Source organism: Eucalyptus grandis, chromosome 3 (assembly GCF_016545825.1).
Source record: "Eucalyptus grandis isolate ANBG69807.140 chromosome 3, ASM1654582v1, whole genome shotgun sequence".
NCBI classification, from domain to species: domain Eukaryota; kingdom Viridiplantae; phylum Streptophyta; class Magnoliopsida; order Myrtales; family Myrtaceae; genus Eucalyptus; species Eucalyptus grandis.
The window spans coordinates 11,597,635-11,616,030 of NC_052614.1; the positions used below are offsets into that span (position 1 = coordinate 11,597,635).

General features: G+C 40.4%; 2 long non-coding RNA genes across 2 annotated transcripts; one reads left to right on the forward strand and one right to left on the reverse strand.

Annotated features, from left to right (window-relative positions):
* Positions 1–7,741: 7,741 nt before the first annotated feature.
* On the reverse strand, positions 7,742–10,647 carry LOC104428133. The gene is made up of 4 exons (XR_005550072.1): positions 10,558–10,647; positions 10,376–10,453; positions 10,218–10,276; positions 7,742–7,789 (listed from the first exon to the last, which is right to left on the reverse strand). It is a non-coding gene; the product is annotated as an uncharacterized LOC104428133 (long non-coding RNA).
* Positions 10,648–14,485: 3,838 nt separating this feature from the next.
* LOC104416663 lies at positions 14,486–15,507 on the forward strand. Its single transcript, XR_005549410.1, has 3 exons — positions 14,486–14,566; positions 15,117–15,215; positions 15,427–15,507. It is a non-coding gene; the product is annotated as an uncharacterized LOC104416663 (long non-coding RNA).
* Positions 15,508–18,396: the final 2,889 nt, after the last annotated feature.

An 18,396-nucleotide genomic window follows, 5' to 3' on the forward strand; every position in this document is an offset into this window, starting at 1 on the left:
TAGTTGAGGCGGGCGGACACTGGATTGGTTGGTTTGGCTGGTTGTGGCTGTCGGCTTACGACATGGATGGAAGTGGCGGTTCTATGTAGGGGCAGCATCAAAACCAGGAGGAAGATGAAGAAGAAAAATTGAGGATGAAGAAGAAGATGAAAGAAAAAGAAGATGAAGCAAAGCAGAAGTAGAAGCTGTTCTACTAGGAAGGAGGGGCTAGTCGCACATTCAAGGGGGAACGAGGGGGGGGGGAGGGGACAAGAAGCCAAGCAAGTCCACCAAGCAACCAATGGGCAGCCATTTGAAATATCTTCCACTTGAGTGCAACCAACAAAGTCTTCAGCCTCCCCAAAGGTCAAGGCAGCAACCAATGGTTGATTTCCCTCCAATTTCTTCACAATTCAAGCCAATTTGAAGGCTAAAAATTAGCAGCCTAGCAGCCCTACGGATTTCCCTTGGTTTTGCATTCAATTCCTCAACAATTCAAGCCAATTTGGTGACCAAGAAATCCCCTTGAAGCTGCCATACGAATTTCCACAATTTTCTCCACAAAACAAAACAAATTGGTGGCAAAAAATTCATTCAAAGGTGTCCATCCGAATTTCCACCATTTCAATTTGCCGAATTTGATTTTTCCACAAAATTCCTGGCTCGACGAAATTTCTTCAAAAGATGAGACAAGTAAGTAAAAATAAATCGTGACATGCTCAAACGTTCGATTCCCGAAACCGAGTTCAATTTCGTGGTTAAAATCAACCGGACGTAATTTTAGTACAATCCAACCTACCAGGTAGTTTTTAGGGATTTTATAGCGATTATATCCCTTAACGGCTTCACCTAATAGGTTTGTTAACTCATGAGTGATCAGCTTAGAAAAAAAGGATCATAGGCGCGTTGGTAAAAGCCCATTTCATTTTATCGATATGGGGTCGAAAATTTAGGATGTCACATGATGCATGGAAGGAATTCATCTAAGACCATATCAGACGCTTTGCTTCCATGCTTTCAAAACTTACTAATTCAATAGTGAAAGTTATCAACGCAAAAGCTGCCAACACTTCTAAGAAGTTGCAAGTGCGTACTATATAAGTTACTATCATTGACATGCTTAGACATGCTTAGTTAAACATGTAAATGTCTTACCCCTGTCATATAGCACATTTAAATGCATTTTGAGACCTTAATATATGACAGATAAGGGGCATCTAGTATATGCTAAAGCAGAAAAACCCGATGGTAATTAAAGAAAACACCTACCCACATAGTATCAACTAATGTAACAGAGCCTCAACAATCACACTATTCTACTAGTCAAGATAGTTGGAATTCTAATGTCCATTTGTAGTAAAGTCATAGAGAATAAAACAATAAGTAGAAAATTTTTTGTCACGAAAGTGCATTCACGACCTACAATTTTCAAAAAAATGCACTCAATGAAAGGACTTGATTGGACAAATTTGATAAATTTTAATATATGATTGTATTTTTAAAAAATTTTAAGACTCAATTATACTTTTATGATAAATTGTACAACTTAATTGCATTTTTTTTTTATAGTTTTAGCATTTAATTATACTTTCATGATAAGTTTTAGTGCACTTATCCTGAATAATTATATTGTGATTAATTTTATCCATCCCATTGCTTATAAATTAAGTCGAGGAAATATCTTCTCAGTAATTGCGGGGCTTTTGTATCGCCATTATCATAATTTATGTGAGTTCGGGATTACCACCCAGTCCCACACCTTCGAGGAAATTGAGGGAGAACTAGAATACACTGTTGACCGGGGACACCGTTTTGGAGTAGGTGGAAAGATGATTGGATCTTGTAACGCAAGGCAAAGCAAGCAAAATGCTGGATGGTATCAGTCTGATTTCGCTTATCTGGCGCTTTGGATTAGATTTAGCTTTCAAACGTGTTTTGTAGGGTGTGGGCTTTCCAGATAATCAACCAATTGGAATTTTTTTAATTATAATTATTCATCTTATACTCTTAAGATTCTAATTTGAGATAAAGGAGCCGGGATTTAAAAAAAAAAAATTGAATAGAAATCATAGTTACGTCGTAATTAAATAAGATGATTTTTACTGAGAATTTTGCAAATCAATTCAGTGGTGGGTTGTTTTTTGTGGGGGCAGTACGGGAATCCGATCCAAACCCCATGTGAAGCAAAGACAATCGTGTAGAAAGAGATGATGGTCCCTGGGACATGCAAATGCACATTCTTGTAAATGACACGAAGCTCGACTCTCTGAAGAGAAGGCGAAGATGCTGGTTAGGACTTCCATTCTTTTTTTAATATTTTTTTCTCGATAGTTAGGACTTCGATTCATGTACGTCTCCACACGGCCTAAAATCGCCATCTGGTGGGGCCCAAAATCTCCACCAAAGATCCGCGGCCGCTCCTGAGTCCCATATGATAAAAGTTACTTGACAACTAGGCGTCGAATTAGTCAAAAAAAAAAAAAAAAAAAAACTAGGCGTCGAAAGAGATGAAGTTTGACGGTTCCATTATGATTTTCCAGGCAGCAGCACTAGGTACTATCAACTCAGATGAGCGCTCCCCAACCTTTGCATCTTGACCTCAAAAAAGAAATCTCCGCTGGTGATCTAAGTAAATAATCGCAAACACAATGAGATGAAAACACTAGGGTTTCCACGATTTAGTCAATCCACAATAGACTGATTACTTCCAACCTCATATGTGCAGTATCGATTTTTGTTTTGTTTCACCAAATCAATGGGAAGAATTCGACGATGTGATGCATTATATTGGACTTTGCCATTTCTCCCGGGAACACGCAATACTCTATTCACTTTACTCCAAAAAGTCTAATTTTGCTATATTTTTATAAAAATGAAATTACTATGTCGTGCACTATTAGGATTGGTCCAAACTTTCGTGGGAAATTCAACAAATGTCCTTAATCTGTTCAAGTTTTTCTAGAGGTGTTTTCGATTTGTCAATAGAAATTTCTCCTCTTTTGATGCAATGCTTGACCGCCATTTTCCAATTTGGACCACGAAGTTTTAACCCTCACGGCATGATCATGACCGCCTCAAATCCTGCACCATGACGCGTGTTGTTCGTATTTCAGATCTATTTTTTTGATTGGATTCATGAAATCTTGCAGTTAGATTGCACCAAACTATGATCGGTTAGAAATAGCTCTCCCAAGCCAAGAGAACATCTATTTAGAGGGTCCATGATTTGGTTCGTAGGAGGAACATTTGACTGACTTGGGCTAGAAAAGTCATCTTTCCTAGACAAAGTTTGGGATTTGCAATGTAGTTAGAAACGAATGAGAAAGCTTAAGCATATGTATTATGAAGTTTGCAGGAGTGGAGACTGCTAAAGCAATTGAATAGACTGTAAAAAATTGATGCGGTTGGTACATTGTTTCCAAATGAAAAATAGTGCTTTTATATGTTAAAGGTGATAATGCACTTAAAGTAAATGTGCGCCTAGATCTGCTTAATCGTCTGGCAATAGTGCCTTAACACGACCTAATTAGCTGCCTAAGTTCACCATGCAATAGAAATTGTTTTGCATTATCCATCATAAGTAGATGTTCTTAATTCATGAAGAAGACACTCTTCTCCTTTCTTCTTCTTCCTCTTTTCCAGAAAGCATACTACTCACAAGACTAAATTAAGAGAAGTTGTCTTTCATTTCATTTCACCAAAACAATTGCAGGTTTTTTTTTTTTTTTTTTTTGGGTGGAGATATAGCAGTTACATGCTATAAACAGCCAATATGCAGGCTAAAAATATTGAAAATTAGTCAATGAGATCAAACTATGTGACTTGCACTTATTAAGCATTGGCACATATGAAAAGCTATGTTGTTGGCATTTTTGTAACCCGTCATAACCAGTAGAGCTAAAACAAGTTTAATCATATCATTTCAGATCCAGTAATTCTCAATAATTATCATATCGTCCATCTCTACCATCATTTCTGTTATGTTCATGTCGTCCTGAGATGCATTCATTATGGAAATGGGAAAAATTAATCATAAGAAGTGATTTCAGTGGTGGGAAACTGATGAGAATCGTCAGTGATGAAAAGGCAGTTGACTCTTGGCTCGAGGTCATGCCTATGAAAGGGATCTTGGTGCGGGGTGACGACTGACGCATATGAACAGCTCCATTCTTTGAAAAAAAAAGGGATCCAATGCCTTTGATCTTTGGACGTGACATGGGGTGCTTCGTAAAAAGGAAATTTCCCAAGTGGGTGCCTTTTAAGTCACTCGAGTATATGAGGTGCTTTAATCAAAAGGGGTTTGGATCTAGTCAGATTACGTAAACAAAAACATCCTTAAAATCATCAACAACTTATCTTTGAAAGGACTTAATAGTTGAAATTGTTCATATCGATTTGCATTTTCTGTATAGATATAATGTGCCGCATATTCAACTGGTGAATAGCTTATGAACCCGGCTCCTAGTCAAGTATACATCCGTACGATTCTAGCGCCATAAACTCAAGTAGGCCTACGCAATGATGATTTTAGTATATTGCTTCAAAAAGGTTACAAGATGGCCAATGGTCGAAAAGTATGAAGTTTGGAGTTCGCTTCTCGGCCTTACCCAATCTACTTCAGGCGAGGCATCCAAGGAAAAATGCTTCCGACGAGACCTCTTGGCCCCTTTGAACGTGATGCATTTAATTAGAATGGGAAAGTAGATTAAGTTGCAATGCAATCCTAAACATTTCCAGTGTTTGCGACTGAGGAGCCTAATTGGTGAGAACTTGAGACCCAACTAAAGTGGGATTAAACTGTGCAAAAACGTAAATAGATTCTATGCCGCGCCTCTCTCTCGGCTAAGACGTCAAATTGTCAATGACGATACTAATCTCCGGTGGACTCTGACGTGGATTTTGTCCTGTCATGAATGAGTATTTCGTGTTCTCTATTCCTTAAAAGGAAAGGTCAAAAGCTTGACTTTTATGACAACATGAGGATGAACGGAAGACATCACTCTTGCTTCATGTCCACAATACAGGTTAGATGGGTGGTTTTTACATCGCTCGAACAATTCCCTTTTTTTTCCATTTTTATAAATTAGGTGCACTAAAGAAATCAAAAAGGGTTAGGATCTAATCAAATTAGGGATCCATATACATATTTAAGATCATCAACAAATTACTCTTAAAAGGATTCACTAGTTGAAACTGCTCATGCTAATTTACATTGGGGGCAATTTGCCATGATGATTTCATAAGCTCGAGTGAAGCATGCAACGGCGATTTGACCGTATTGCTTCGAGAAAGATTGACTAGCAAGACGCCTTTCCCTCCCGTCATGGTGACGTCCCTCCTGCCATCGATGGCTTTTCCCCTCGCTGAAGGTGAGCGCTATTCCATCCCAGTGGGTGATGGTTCCTTCGTTCTCTCATCACGGATCCTTTCTTGGCAATGGAAGATGCCTTTTCCTCTCGTCACCGTGATATCCCTCCTGTCGTCGATGGTTTTCTCCCTCGCTGAAGGTGCGTGTTCCTCCATCCCGATGGGTGACGACTGCTTCGTTTCTTCAACCTGATTCGCATCCATCAAAGAGTGTGTGGTGCCCCAATTTACTCCCCTGATTATAATCTTTGAAAACTTGTTCCCAAACCCTAATATGGATATTGAGCTCTCTGCAAACCTAATATGGGGTATTCCTGGAATAGAACTCCCTTCACTCCCAACCAACCCTTTCCTGTTTACTAGACTTTGAAACCCACGGAATCTTCCTCATCTTCGGAGGTCTCTGTTTCTTAGTTGCATGGAGGGTACCCAGGAAAACCAGCTCCGACTGCTAGCCCTTTGTCAAAGAATGGGCGATCTATGGACTGGGGATGACATAACTGAACTGAATGCTCATATTCCTGCGAGAGATAAACAGCCTGATGAATATCTGTTATATGGGAAATTATTTTCGAAACCAAATGCTAATTTTCAAGCATTCTGGGAAACCATGAAGAAGGCCTGGAAGGTTGATGAAGTTAGATGTGAGGTAATACAACAGGGTTTCTTTGCTTTCTCCTTTAAGTCAGCGGAAGATCAGAGAAGAATACTCCAAACAGGCCCCTGGTCTTTTTCAAGCAATCTGTTAGTATTACAGGAAGGGGATCCTATCGTTCCTGAGCACTGCTATGAATTTAATCATTGCTCTTTCTGGGTGCATTTGATGGGACTTCCAAGAGCTGCATTGGCGGAGGAGTGTATCCGAAAGATCGCTGGAAAAATGGGAGAGGTGGAGGAAGTCAGAATTGATGCGAGAAACAATGGATCTCGGAAGATCGGTAAAGCAAAAGTGAGGTTAAATCTGCTGCATCCTCTTAAAACTGGAACGATTATCCATGTGGGGGATCGTAATTGGTGGATAGACTTTAAATATGAGAGACTACCGCACTTTTGTTATTCATGCGGTTACATTGGTCACTACGCTAACTATTGTCCGACCATACCATATGAAGATTCTGGACTTCCACAAGATAAACCCGGGCGCTATGGTTCTTGGTTGAAAGCCGAGGTTAAAAATTCCAGCCCTTGTTGGGATATTTTTATGGTGAGATAGATCTTACCTTAACGAGGATGAGATGGTTCCCGAGACCCCCGTTATCCCGTCGATGAGGAATCGAATAGGAAGAGTTCTTCTGAAGGTGGCCAAGCCCTGGTGATTTACAACCCTGCCACACAGTTAATTTCAGAAGTGTCAGTTATGGATGAGTATGCTGCACAGAAGAGAGGGAAAAGAATTCAGCAGAGTTCGGGACAGCCAAAGGGGCGTTTAATGCAAGATATAAGGGTAGTCAAATCTGGTTCAAAGCAACAACCACCCAAAAAACTCAAAAGATTTGCCCCTTATGAAAAAAGGGTCTCACTAACGACTCTTGATGATATGGATCAGCTGCTGGATACACCCATTCAAATATGGGAAGGCGAATCAGCAGGGGCTCTGGTGGCTAGCCCTAATAAGCCACCAAGAAAGCCATGAAAGTATTAAGCTGGAACTGTCAAGGTTTAGGCTCTCCCTTGACAGTCCAGCACCTTCGAGCCTTAGTGGCTCGTGAGAGACCTAATCTGGTTTTCTTATGGAAACGAAGAATCAATTCCAGGTGGTTGAAAAAATCAAAAAAAGACTTAAGTATTCATCTATGTTTGCTATAAATCCTATAGGTATTGCGGGGGGTTTGGTCTTATTTTGGGATGAGTCGGTGCACATCACAGTGGAGTATAGCAGTTCGGATATGATTGATATTGTATGCACAGATGCTGGTACTGGAGTTCAAATGAAGATTTCCTTCCTACATGCCTCTACTAATTTTCAAGAGAGAGTCTCTCTTTGGAACCTACTTCGAGCTAGACACGGTATGATATCATTACCTTGGCTTTGCTTAGGTTACTTTAATGAAGTGTTATATAATTGGGAGAAGGTGGGTCGACGTCAAGTGGAAAAATTTCGAATGATGACATTTAGGGAATTTGTTGATTCATGCTCTTTAATAGATATGGAAAGTAGGGGGTGTGCATTCACGTGGACAAATAACAGGGCAGGAGAGGATCTAGTCAAAGAACGGCTTGATCGAGCACTTTGCAATTTAGAATGGAGACTTCTCTTCCCTAATGCTGAAGCTTTAGCATATCCAGCCATAGGATCTGATCATGGCCCTATCCTATTATGCTTACACTCACTTAAAAAGACACAGCAAAGATTATTCAGATTCGAAGCTTACTGGCTAGATCACCCCGAGTGTGCGATGTAGTGGAGAAGGCATGGAAGAAATCCCATGGCCAGCAAGGATACCTGGTTAAGAAGACAGAACAAGTGACCCAAGCATTGAGAAAGTGGAGCCGAAAAGCATTTAAAAATGCATCAATACAACTTGATCAACTCAGAAACCAGCTTACTCAGATAACAAACAGTACAGACCAGACAAATATGAGGGAGGAATATAACAGAATAACTGAGAAATTGGGCACTCTATGGCGTCAGGAAGAAATGTATTGGGGCATTAGATCCAGAATTAATTGGCTCAAATGGGGGGACCAGAACACGAAATTCTTTCATGCAACAACCATTCAAAGAAGACAAAGAAACAAAATCAGTATGTTACGGCTTGAGGAGAATGTATGGAGCCGTGAACCTCAAATTATCAAACAGCATATCACAAGCTATTATAAAGATCTATATTCATCTGTGGGGACTAGATACTACCAGCCAATCCTAGAGCAGTGCCCGCTGGTTGTTTCTCAAGAAATGAACGACATGTTGATAAGCCAAATTACAAAGGAAGAAGTGCAGCAGGCTGTTTTCCAAATGGGGGCATCTAAGGCCCCAGGACCAGATGGTTTGAGTGGCCTCTTCTATCAAAGTCAGTGGCATCTTATTCAGGAAGATATTTTCCAAATGGTAGACTCTTTCTTTAGAGATGGGTCCTTTGATCCAATATTAAATGAGACATTTATCACACTTATCCCCAAGGTGGCCAACCCCGAGAGCATTACTGAATTCCGACCCATCAGTTTGTGTAATTTTAATTACAAAGTGATCACTAAAGTAATGGCAAACAGACTCAAACCTTGGCTTCCATCCAATATTTCCCAAGAACAGAGTGCATTTGTTGCAAGCCGCCAAATACAGGACAATATTTTCATAGTTCAAGAAGTCCCGCATCAACTTAGAGTGAGGAAACGACGCAAAAATTCCAAGCGAAGCTGAAGCTGGATATGCAGAAAGCGTACGATCGAGTTGAGTGGGACTTTCTTTGTGATTGTATGGAAAAGATGGGCTTCAACGAGAAATGGGTTAGTCTGGTCAGATTTTGCATCTCCTCGGCTCAATTTCGCATCCTAATTAATGGGGAAGCAGGAGAAAGTTTCGCGCCAACTAGAGGCATTAGACAAGGGGATCCTCTCTCACCTTATCTCTTCATAATTCTAGCCAATGTTCTTTCTAACATGGTGCACAAGGCTGTGACATACGGGAGCTTAAAAGGTATTAAACTGAATTCTCAGTGTCCTACTTTATCCCACCTACTCTTCGCGGATGATGCTATCTTTTTTCTGGATGGAACAATCAGGGAAACTCAGAATCTTGCAAATATACTGAACTGTTATTGCTTCGCATCTGGTCAGTTGATTAATCTCAATAAATCTGGGCTGTTCTTTGGGGCAAGTTGTCCATAGGATTTGAAAAGAAATATGGCAGCTGAAATGAGGGTCCCTATATTAGAAAAAACCGGAAAATACTTGGGGATACCATCAGATTGGGGACAAACTAGAAAACAGATGTTTAATTGGATCATGGCGCGAGTGGATAGAAAACTGGAGGGATGGAAAGAGCAGCTAATATCAAAGGCGGGGAGAGAAATATTAATAAAAACAGTTGTTCAGGCTCTACCCCAATATGCCATGAATATTTTTAAAATTCCTTTATCCATTTGTCGAGCCATTGAAAGAAAAATTTCAGCTTTCTGGTGGAAGAGCAATGCAGCAAAAAAAGGTGTTCATTGGAATAGTTGGGAAGTTTTGAAGAAGAGAAAGGAGCAAGGGGGAATGGGATTTAGGGACCTTGTGGACTTTAACAAGGCGATGCTGGGGAAACAAGCCTGGAGACTAGATCAAGCTCCCGAGGCCTTATGGAGCAGAATCTTTAAAGGCCTCTACTTCCCTCATGGTAATCTATGGAATGCTACAAGGGGTGCCAGACCATCATGGGGTTGGCAAAGTATTCTAGTAGGCCGAGATGCCCTAAGGCCCGATCTAAAATGGGAAGTTGGCGATGGTAAATCTATCAACTTGAGAGAGGATCGGTGGCTAATGTCTGGACCAATTGGGGGACCAGCAAACATAAACGACCCCCAATGTGTGGCAGATATCATCGATACAAACACACGCACATGGAAGAATCAACTTATACAAGAGATATTCAACAGCCCTATATCAGAAGAGATTCAGCAAACCACACTCAACATTATTCCCCGGACCAGATCGTCTGATATGGATAGGGCACTACTCGGGGAACTATAATGTTAAAAGTGGATACCAGCAACTTAGAATAGAAACATCAGCAACCACAAGACAACAGGCGCCATCCTCATATCAAGCTCCGAAAAGACTATGGAAAGAAATATGGCATCTCCAAATCAACCCCAGAGTCAGACACTTCATGTGGAGTCTATGTAATGAAGGTCTATCAACACGAATCAATCTATACCGGAGGAAAATCATACCTGAGCCCACTTGCCCCTTCTGCCATCAGTGGCCAGAATCATCTGAACACCTATTTATCCTGTGTCAATGGACAAAAAACATCTGGCTGATCTATGATGTTGAAATAGATGTTACCCCAACAGCTATCACAAGAGTAGATCAATGGGTATGTGATTACCTCTCCTCGGACAGGTCAGCAAGCCAAAAAGCGATCTTTGCGACTTCCCTTTGGCTCATATGGAAGGCACGCAACAATCTGATTTTTCAAGGTAAGCAAGTAAAACAACACCACCTCATCAGCGAAGCGGGATTGTTACAAAAGTTATATGAGAAATCACAGCCAAGGAGGGAAGAACGTACCGCAAAACCACATAGCTGGGTACCTCCAGAGCCGGGTACGCTGAAGATCAACGTGGATTGCTCATGGGTGGATCACGGCGAGAGGAGTTCGATTCTTGGAATCTGCGGAGGAGCCGACGGAAGATGTATTGGGGGATTTGCGGAGAAAATCAGCGCCCAATCGGCCAATTTGGGTGAAACCCTAGCTATCCGGCGTGCCCTCGTGTGGTTGAAGGAGAACAGAACTGAGTTGAATGAAAGTACTTCAAACATGCGAACTGAAACTGCAGTGTACATATCCAGCGACTCTCTCCCTGTGGTGGACTCCATTTTGGGCCGTAGTAAGATCCCTTGGGCCTTGCGACCTCACATCCTGGACTGTCAATACCTGCTGGCCCAGATGAAGAACATTTCGCTACTGTTTGAACCGCGACAGGGGAACCGGGCAGCGGATTGGATTGCCAAATCCTTCAACATCGGCACTCTTCCACCTAATTGGGTACTTTACCCCCCGTATGAACTTTATCTTATACTATGTTTAGATCTTACTATGAGTTGTAATCTGCCTTCGAAGTATTAATCATAGTAGCAGTTTCGACCAAAAAAAAAAAAAAAAAAAAAAAAGCTAGTGGTCACGATTTCTACGGAGCAAGATCCTAAAAATCATGGGCCAATGTATCCTGAAGGCCCGACCCGTCCCATTATGGCCTCTTCTTATAATCAGTTGAAGGTCCAATTGATGAGTTGTTGAACCATCCTTTTTTTTTTCCATTCGAGTGGATCTTTTTGACCCGTTCAACGAATTCGTATCGAGTTCGATTTGATGTCTCGGCCCAATGTTTTGCTACGTACGCCCCCCTTGGCATCCGGTCGTCCGACCGCTTGGTCATGCGCATCTCCTGCAAGCTGCAACGGCGTGAACCTCTCATGATTTCTTATCAAGAAATCGCGAGTCAAATTCGCCGTTTGATGTGAGTAGGTAGTTCGATTTTCTCCTTTCCCCCAAAGAATGAAGTAATGCTACAGTCGTAAATTCCATTTAGTTTGATGATGACTGAGACTTGGCCAGATCTTACCTAGTTGGAATCATCTCACCTCTTTCACTCCCCGTTCCCCCTACATATTCTCAAATCGAAGTTTAATATTCAGAACTGATACGGGCTTTTCCCTAAGCCCACGGAGAGGAGTGGCGGCACACGGACTGACGAGAAGAGACAGCCTGTTCGGCTGCAGGTTCGACAGAGGACATGGATAAACTTCTTGAACAGTGGACCGAAAAAATGACCCTTTGGCACTGCACGCAAAAATTCCAATTGAATGGGACCCGGTAATCATTGGGGTTTATTTCAGTGGTCACTCTTCCAACATAGAAGGGGAGGTAGGAAGTTCAAATCTCTACTTTCTCAAGGGTTAGGGTGGGGACGATTTAGTTTCAAGTGTAGGTTTCGATTCTCATGCTTTGTAAGGAGACGGGACAAAAGTCTGAAAATAAGAGTCAAATAGAAGTAGAGTAGAGCTAACTAAAATAAAAAATAAAAAATAGGACCTGGTAAAAAAATTGGCGAAAAGTGGACTCAGGACAAAACCTAAATAGGCTAAAGAACAGCTCACAAGTCGCAATGTAGGAAGATGTTCTCGGTTTTTTCTTTGTTTTGGTTTATGTGAACTGTGGGGATTATCCAACTCGCGGAAAACAGAGTTTATGAAACCGAACAAATCACCCGCTCGGATGCTTCTGGTATCTCGGCCTAATTGGGGCGGACCTAAGCGCGAAGAAAATGAAAAGTTGCGAGATACACCATATTCTACATTAGTCCACTTGTCATATAAATAGTTAGATCAAATGAGATCCACGTGATTTATTTAATGATTTATTGGAACTGATTTATTATAAATAGAAAATACCCAAAAAAGTATGAAAGGAAACAATTTGTCCAAGTTTGCTTGCTTTGTACTTTTTTGGGACCCAAATGTCTAGGTCACGATAAACTCAATATTGTCATTTTATTGAATATTTTCTTGTAGTTTAGGTACTAAATCAAACATATACTAAAAGTATAATAATTATATTAAAAAAATTAAAAATTCATAGATGATATTGCATATTGAATTAAAGTTTAGGGATTACATTGAATAAATATAAGGACAACATTGCACATTAGGCTAAAATTTAAGAACTATTTATGTCATTATCCCTTGAAAATAGTAAGCTTTCATCAAAGAATGATGGGTCCTCGACAAATTAAGCGGGAGTTGAGGTCAGATGGCACGCCTCAGGAACCTTATCTAGCAAGCGTAATATTTAGAAAACGTTGAAATATTTACATAACTAAATTTAGACTAAATCGGCCTAATTGGGCGAACTGGAGTTAGAAGAAAATGGAAAACCAAAGATCTAAGTCCCGATTAATTCTATTATTTATTATTTATTATTTATTATTTTATTTTTTAAGGATAAACGAATTGGTACATCATACGCCTAGGTGATGATACTAATGACAAGGAATGTCAATGAAAGTGGGCTAATAATCGGGTATCATCATCTAGGCGTATGATGTACCAATTCGTGTGGGTTATTGTTCTTTAACTATTCTTTCCTTTCTTATAGGAATTGTTTGATTTCATCGCCATGGCATTAGCAAAATCTGTTGCTACAGAAGGTGAAGATTCGCATCTTTACCCTGGTAGACAGAGGGAGCTTGGTTTTACTTTCTCGTTTCCGGTTAGGCAATCATCGATCGCATCTGGGACTCTAATTAAATGGACGAAAGGATTCTCAATAGAAGATGCGGTGATAATAACTATCTTAACTTGTCTTTTACAGCCTATTACATTCATTCCATTACTATGTCTTGTGATTAACTGCTGTCATGCCTATTTTTTACATCCTGGTATCCGAAAGGGATGCATGCTGGCAGATCCATCCACCTCCAGCCACTTATGCATGTGGGTCCACTTTCGAATGACACTCATTTCAAGCTTGTTTTTAAATTCTCTCTTTCAAGAGATGACCGTCGCCCTCATTTATACTAGAGACTGTTCAGTAGGACAGAAAAAGGAATCGCGCCAGATAATAGCTAAAACATGCCATTCTTATCTTAGTTAAACAAGTTTGAGAACATGAGAATATGCCACTTGAAGTTCATTTGTGAAATTGCCCAGTAGCTTCCAATAAGAATTAAGTCTTCCATATCTGCATTGCAGTGAAATATGAGAATCTCTTTGTATGAGTTATTCATATCTCTCCGTTAGATCTTGCTTATATCACCAGATGGGTGAGCTAACTGGAGATTGTAGAGAAATGACTGGGAGTGCTCTGTACCATTGTTGGTTTTGTGCGGTTCAACTCTAAAATTGCCTTCGCCTATGACAAAAAAAATTTAGCAAAGCAAGTGTAATAAGGATTTGTACAGGTTCATTTTATAAGCGATCTATTAACCTAGAAGCATGAATGGAAGACTGAGTCTGTCATATCATCTGATTTTCTGAGATCCTATGTGCTTGCCTATACAAACTCTGATGTCTATTATCTGACCCATTGTGTTCTCTTTCCCTTATGGATATCTGAGGAGGTTGGAGAAGATGTCGTCAGTGAATTGAATACAGCTATGGAGAGAGTGGGCCTTGACATGCGTGTGGCCGCTTTGGTAAGTGTAGTTTTTTCTTAATTGTTTAGCTGAAACCAAAAGAGATCTATTTAGATTTTTATATGTCCAACTTGTCGAATCTCTATGGCATCAATCTGGACTGGGCACCATTTATTTGAAAAAAAAGGAAGAAGAATTGGGTGCTACTATTGTGTGCTTAGCATTTTCTGTCAACTGGTTTGAAATGTGATTTATAGTCAGGATTCCTTAAATTACTTAGTTGATGTAGGTTAATGATACAATTGAACGTTGGGTGGAGGTAGATATAACAATCGGGATGTTGTTGCTGTTGTCATATTGGGTAGTGGAACAATGCTGCTTATGTTGAGCGGATACATGCCATTCCCAAGTGGCATGGCCCTCTGCCTAAATCGGGAGAAACGGTAAGTTTTTTTCCTCCTTAAGTCTTTCAGCTCATTCAACTTTTTGCCTAACTAACAAACTAGTCAAAAACTTGATATATTAAGTAAGGAATGAATTCAATGAAGAAATTTTTTATCAATAAATGCCCAAATCCTCCATGTTTGGTTCACGTTCCATGATAAATTAACATTTTTCAGTGCTCACGAGTCAGGCATTATCAAATTCCTTTTAAATTTTCAGAACTCAAAGTCACCAGCACTTAAATTTGAGCCATTAATTTCTGTGTTACCAAACAAAGCCTACTTCATCTCTATTGTTATCATGATGTTGCATAGACTGTTCTATCCCCTTATTGCAAATCAAAGTAGAAACGATCCAATAATCTTGCTGTGGTCTTCTGTAATCAACTTGTCAAACTTGATTTCATCTCATTTCTGGATCGTCCTGTTATACTGCTGGATTTATTTATTACTTTTCCAGAATTAAAATGCTTTGCTTGAAAGAAGGTCGATTGAACTTACTGAGCATGGCAAATGTATGGTGGGTGATCAAACATCTTTGTCCTTCTAGGTTATCAACATAGAATGGGGCAACTTCCGGTCGTCACACCTTCCACTGACAGAATATGATCAAACCCTGGATGACGAGAGTCTGAATCCGGGAGAGCAGGTGGCTTCACTTCTTTTTTCTATCTCATGTGCCTCATGAATGTATAGTTTAAGAAAGATGTACAACATCATTTTGTTGTTATTGGTAGACTTATGAGTAGCTGATTTCTGGCATGTACCTCGGAGAAATTGTCAGGGTAGCGTTGTGGAGAATGGCTGAGTAATCAGCACTTTTTGGTTGGGTTTCCTTAAACTTCTGTCCCAATTTGCAGGACTCCTGACATGTCTGCCATGCATCATGACACGTCTCCTGATCTTATGGTGGTGAGAGAAAACTGAGCGATATCTTGGAGGTATCAGCCTATCTGCAGCTTAATATCATACCTGTGGTGTCTGTAATAGCATCGCTTTTTCACTTCCGTTCTGTCTAGTACAAATGAAAAAGTAATCTCTAATTATATGAATTGCAAGTAAATGCCACATTTACAGCGTGGATTGATTGTGACGGTTGGGTATTCTGGGAGTTAAAATGCAAATATAATGGCCCATGTTCCGGGAACAATGAAAGATGGTTCTTTTCTCTCATCTGCAATTATCTACAGCTGAATCCATAAATCCCTACTTAATGCTTCACTTTCCTAAATTCATTTCCCAAATTTAGGAATTGCTGAGTCCCCCTATAGTTAATGCTGATTTGTCCATCCTCAATATTTGACACCACCTAGAGAACGATGAAAGTTGTAGTTGAACTATGTGACATAGTCACCACTCGAGGTGCTTGTCTTGCTGCTGCCGGGATATTCAGCATCCTGAAGAAGCCGGGAAGAGATACCCTTAGGGACGGGGAGAAGCAGAGATCAGTTATAGCATTGGATGGAGGTCTGTTCGAGCACTACACCAAATTCCGGAACTGCGTGGAGGCCACTTTCAGGGAGTTGCTGGGACCTGAAGTTGCTGAGAACACGGTGATTGTGCTTTTGAATGACGGCTCAGGCATTGGAGCTGCCCTTCTGGCGGCCTCTCATTCACAATAACTTGAGACGAGGTGACCCTGGGAGTATCTCAGTTTGACATGATAATCTCAGTTTTCCAAATTTTACATGCTTCCCCCCCTATCCTCAGGATTCCATTTGGTTCTCTTTGAGGTCTCGTTGTATCATACTTCGGGGTGGAATACCAGTAATAGTCTAGTGAGCAAAGAACCAAGCAACTTTAGCCTAGATAGCTCAAGTATCAGAGCAAGAAGAGATGTAAATTTATTAAGTTGTGAATAACTGAAGGATCAGGCTCCCATTAGGACTCTTTAGAAAGCTCCTTTTAGGCCCTTTATTACTCTACCAACGAAGCGGGAACTAATTTAGCTGGAACCCCAAGGATTTCTCTCTTGTGGATGTTTCCACTAGAAATGATCGATAAAACATGGTTGAAGGAAATATTGTCTTATATCTCAGAGGCAATAATGGTGAGTCGGCAGGTCATTGTTCCGAGCTGTCTGCATTTCAGTTTACTGAGGTAAATTCTTAAAAATCCCTTTAGCTGCCAAATCATTTAGAAGTTACCAATTGCCTTTGTACCGATCCATTATTTTGCATTGTTCATGTCACAAGTTGGACAGAAATTGCTGTAAACGGTGTTGCACACTCGTGAGATGAAATTTGAAACTCAATTGTATCCAGAAAATGGCTCTCATTTCTAGGTTCCTTATTGTGTTAGCATCATATAATAGCAATTCTGAAAATTGTCTGAGTTAAAGATGTTGGAGAAAATTCATATGATGTTTTGAAGCTCACAAAACTTATCTAAGTTCTATTATGAAGATTGCCAGACATTTGTGTCAAAGTTTATCTTACAACAGAAGTCTACTCACTCTGACGAAGTTCCAAACTGAACCCAAGTGAAGGATGAAGACTTAACTAGACTCGAGATTATCTTTCTTTCTTCGAGAGTTCAGTTCGTATAGGATATATATTGCTTTATGGTTTGAAATGTCACCTACCATATATATATATATTGGTAAATTGGAGAACCCCGTAAGCTGACAGCTTTTGAGCAAACCCTAGGGGAGCGACTGTAGGACCCACCACCACAGTACTCCAAGTAAGAATCCCTAATGACACCTCTGGGATTTGAACTTCTCCCCTTCGTGAAGGAGAGAGAGCCCAAGCTAGCTGCGCCGCTGAGGGTGGTGATCATATCACCTACCATATTGGTTATCTTTATTGGAATCAATTTGGAAACAACAAATCATCATGGATAGCAAGCTTATTTGAAAAGAATCTACTTATGGGAACCAATATCCTAATTGTATGGGTAAACATGATTGACGGACTTTCATCACAATCTTCAAACGGCTCAAGATCTCTTTAATTGATTTTATCCAATGGGTTGATTGGAAGAATTCCTTGGGAAAGTGCCAACAGTCGAAAAGGCATGAAAGAGTATTTAAGGAGACCTCTCCAGTCATTCGAAAGAGTGCGTGAAAGAAGAATTCCAAAGTCTGAAACTTCCCATTTACTTGTTATTCCTTATACTGTGATAAAATTTGTACTCAAAAGAGAGAGAAACTTATACTATGACTTACCACTGCACTGAGTGGCGCTGCTAGCTTCGGGCTTTCTCCCCTTACGAAGGGGAGAAGTTCAAATCTCCAGCACGTTGCAGGTGGACTTACTCGCTTCACGGGGGTGGTGGGTTCCTCCGTGGGCCCTAGGGTTTGCCCGCCGGCTATCGGCTTACAGGTTTCCCTAAGTCATCAAAAAATAAAAAAAATTTATACTGTGACTTCGTGAGAGTAGTAGAGATTCTTTACTAAGAAGTTGAGATCGCAATATTGTAAATTCTCTTTTGATTTATAATGGAAACTAGCCAGAAGACTGATGGTGTGGGAGAGTGGATGTTGATATTGCTAGTATAAACACCTAGAGGGGGGTGAATAGGCGCACAAACAATTTTTCTTGAATACGGAAGCAATTCTTAACAAATTGATATACGTTTGAAGTAAAGAGAGTAAGGAAGAGAAAGTTAAACACAGGATTTATAGTGGTTCGGATTATTCCAATCCTACGTCCACTCTTCCGCACGACAACCCACCGGCTGGATTTCACTATAATCAAAAGAGAAGTTACTGACACAACTTTGCCTTGATTCCACAAAGTGTAGATGTTCTACCACACCTCCTCAAGGTCTCTCACAAATATAGACTCTCTTTTGTATACAAGTATTCGCTCAAGAGATTTATCTAA